The sequence below is a fragment of the Mus pahari genome, chromosome 9 (assembly GCF_900095145.1).
Source record: "Mus pahari chromosome 9, PAHARI_EIJ_v1.1, whole genome shotgun sequence".
NCBI lineage: Eukaryota > Metazoa > Chordata > Mammalia > Rodentia > Muridae > Mus > Mus pahari.
In genome coordinates, this window is record NC_034598.1 from 78554353 (window position 1) to 78558492 (window position 4140).

The 4140-nt window shown below is 42.3% G+C and overlaps 1 pseudogene; it reads right to left on the reverse strand.

The window, feature by feature from the left end:
• The window catches only part of LOC110326122, a 1953-nt pseudogene extending 810 nt beyond the window's left edge, over window positions 1-1143 (reverse strand).
• Between the last annotated feature and the right edge of the window lie 2997 nt (window positions 1144-4140).

Consider the following 4140-nt stretch of genomic DNA (forward strand, 5'->3'; position numbering starts at 1 on the left):
CCTCTCTCTCTCTCTCTCTCTCTCTCTCTCTCTCTCTCTCTCTCTCTCTCCCTCTCTCTCTCTCTTCCTCTCTCTTCCTTTTCGGTGGGTACAGTAAACTTTATTAATGGTATTCAAGAGAGTAGAACTCCTTAGGACCCTGGGATAGAAACTGTGAGGGAGATGTTGAATGTTGGGGACCGAGTTGGGACAGGGACTCCCCAACAACCAAGGGTCTCTCTCTTGCTCTCAGTGTCCTTGCTGGGGTGAGTGGTCCAGGGTTTCTTACTTCTTGGAGGCCATGTAGGCCATGAAGTCCCTGTAGCCATCTTCATTGTCATACCAGGAAATGAGCATTATAAAGTTGTAATTGAGAACAATACCAACCCTAACATCAAAGATGGAGAAGTGAGAAATACTGTTAAAATCACAGGAGACAACATGTTCCTCAGTGGATACACTGGAGGTAGGAACATGGAAGGCTATGCCAATGAGCTTCCTGTTCAGCTCTGGGATGACCTTGCCCACAGCCTTGGTAGCACCTGTGGATGCCAGGTTGATATTCTGGGCAGCCCCATGGCCTTCACGCCGCAGCTTTCCAGATGGGCCATCCACAGTCTTCTGAGTGGCAGTGATGGCATGTCCTGTGGTCATGAATCCTTCCATAATGCCAAAGTTATTATGGCCAGGGGGATAAACAATTAGTGGTGTAGGAAGCATTGCTGACTATCTTGAGTAATGTGTCATACTTCTCGTGGTTCACACCAATCACATACATGGGGGCATCAGCAGAAGGGATGGAGATGATGACCCTTTTGGCTCCACCCTTAAGTGAAGCCTGGCCTTCTCCATGGTGGTAAAGATTTTAGTAGATGCCGCGACATACTCAGTACCAGCATCACTCCATTTGATGTTAGTAGGATCTTGTTCCTAGAAGATGGTGATGGGCTTCCCGTTGATGACAAGCTTCCCATTCTCAACCTTGACTGTGCCATTAAGCTTGCCGTGGTTAGAGTCATACTGGAACATGTAGACCATGTAGTTGAGGTCAATGAAGGGTTCGTTGATGGCAACAATATTCACTTTACCAGAGGGAGATGAGATGGCAGCTCTGGTAACCGGGCAACCAATATGGCCAAATCCATTCACTCTGATCTCCATCATGTGTAAGGGACAAGGTTGGCACTGTATAAGATGTGGCTGTCTCTGCAACAGGAAGGAGCAGAGAGCCTCTCTTCTCTCTTTATAAAAACAAAAACAAACAAAAACACACACAATATAAAGTAAAAAAATAAAAACAGGCTAGCAAACTAAAATTCAAAATAAAACAAAACAACATACATACAAAAAATAGAGTCTGTTTGTGCTGGCAACTACTCCTGGGCATAGAGCCTGCCCTGGAGTAGAGTCCGTCCTGGAATGTGGTCGATGACTCTCCATTGGAGGGAACTGGTTTTCCCTTTCTTAGCAGGTTTCAATTGCAAATAGTTTCTTGGCTAGGGGTTGGACTTGGTGTTCACTTTCTCTTGTCAATTATAGGATTGTAATTTTTAAACCCAAACATTCTGTTACCATATGATCCAAATGCATGAATTCAATACTTCTGTGCTAAGGAAGGATGGCAGGAAAATAGCATCTTTTCCCCCATTACTAAACTATCATGTTTCTATAATATGTACAGTAAAAACACTGAAACTTATACAATAGTCTTGAATGTGAGGTGTTCAGACACTGTACCCTGGTGTTACACAGTGTGGAGGCAGGCACACTACAAAGTGTGCTCCTTGTATATTCAAAACCAAGGCTTCTTAAAGTCATGCTGTGTGACATGGGTAAGGACTAACAAAATCACCTCAGATTAATTATGCATTTGATTTTGAAGTAATTTTTTGGTCATTGTGCACCATTTAGAAATATTTCATTGTTGTCATTTTTTTCTTAATTCAGTCACATGTCACACAACTGCAAACCATAGTTCTTAGAAGCTGTGAGTTACAGTGTGAATCAGAGCAGACACTTTCAGACAGGACTGTCTAGAGAGAGTCTAGGATTAGATCTTAGCAAGCCCACTAACTGTCATATGCCTAACACTCAGAGAAAGAGGAAATGCTCAGACATCATTTGTATTCCAGGTTGTCATGAACCAAGTTTTGTTGTAATTGCTATACGTGCTAATTTAAACAACCCACAGACAGCACCCTGATGAAGAGTGTGCTGGTACAGGCCTGTGAGGCAGGAGGATGGCCAAATTGGAGGCCAACGTGGATCACAGAGTGGGACAATAGTTCAGAAAGGAAAAAACAAACATATCACACTTCTGATTTTAGTCACAAAGAAGATGGCTAGTAAAGCCTTGTCCCTTGTTACCGAGCAATCTAGTCTTTGGTCTCTGGATTTGCAAGTTCTTAGGTTCTCCAAGTTACCTAGGATGCTAAATTGTCCCTTCACTTTAATTCCCCAAAGATACAAAGCACAGCCACCAAGCCATGGAAGTGCTACTAAATGGACTGACTGTTTGACAAGGACAGAAACAGGGGACAGTCCAGAGAGATTCAAGTTAAGAGATATCTTCTAAGTTCGTAAAATCCTGAAGGACATGTGTTTATCGGTCCATGCCACCAAGCACCATCGGGATGGGGACCCTTAAAGCTCGTCGGAGATCACTTAGGAACAAATGCACACTGTTTTCAGATGATTGTATGCAGCTCCCTCTGTCTCCATTCCAGTTATGCAGAGGCAAGCCTTCTTAGCAGCCAGTTTGAGAGGGAGCAGCCAACAGAATGCAAGGTCTTCCTGTTCATCAGCAAAACCCTTCATAACTAATTCTTTCCAGTGCTGGTAAATTAGAGTTAGCCTCAAAGAGATCAACAATGAGCCAAAGAGGCATAGGAATGGACAGTGAGCTCAGCATCGGCTTCTCTTGCCTGTGGTATGTGTGCCTGGGTTTCATGTTAATGCATGTGGTGGGAGCTTTAAGCATGCATTTGCTGTCAGTGACTCATGAGTATTCGAACCAGCCTTTGGGGAAGCGTTTACAGGGAACCTAGCCAGTGTGCTAAGGGGAAATGTCTCATGACTTTGATTGTTTGCAGAAATGAACACTTTTGAAACTTGAGTTCCAGGCTGATGGAGACTGTTGGCAGCATAGAAATGTGTCTTGGAAAGAAATTGTGGTGTGCGCACACGCGCGTGCGCGCGCGCGCGCACACACACACACACACACACACACACACACTCATGTTTTCTATAAATCCAACATACACTCCTTTCATTGTCAGAGTAAGATAGATCTGAATTTCATTAAGATTTATACACACACACACACACACACACACACACACTCATGTTTTCTATAAATCCAACATACATTTCTCTCATTGTTAGAGTAAGATAGATCTGAATTTCATTAAGGTTAATACGGGCACTGTTTTAATTTTCTCTTCCATTTCCTAGAATGAAAGGCTTAACAAATAAAACATTGTGGTAAACTTGTGAGATTGGTATAATAAATGTAAAAATGTATTGAAAAGATTGTTTAAATAAAAACAAATTCTTATTTATGTATTTATTTATTTATTTATTTATTATGTGTGCATTGTGTGCCAAGGCATGCATGAGTTGTCTGGTTTGGACACCCTTACCTGCTGAGCCCTCGAAGATATGATTGTAGCAGGGAATAAGAATATGAATTCTTATACCTGAAAATAGGAATGAATGCTGTATGGCTCAGCAATGTCATTTACTTGGTAGAGGGTTTTCTTGAAATAATCAAGCCTTAGGTTGATCCCAGCACTGCATAAACTAGGCTTGTACTTAACACCAGCCCTCTAGCTGTTGAGGCAGAAGTTCAAAGTCATCCTTGGTTACATAGAGAGCTGGAGGCCAGCCTGGGCTACATGAGACCATCTTTCAGATGTTCCACAACTGGAAACATGCACATTTGTGCTTGTTTGCCTCCAGTCACTCTGAGATAATGAGGAGTTCCTAAAGAAACAAAGAGCCTGTACTGATACAACTTGCAGGCCCATCCAACTGCGAGCCACAAAATCAATCACTTGGCCCTGATCCAAAACATTTAGGCTTTTCCATGAAAGACTGTCCTTTTTATTTTTACTTTTAATTTTATGATAGTCAGTGAGTGTCTCCTTTTATGAATATATT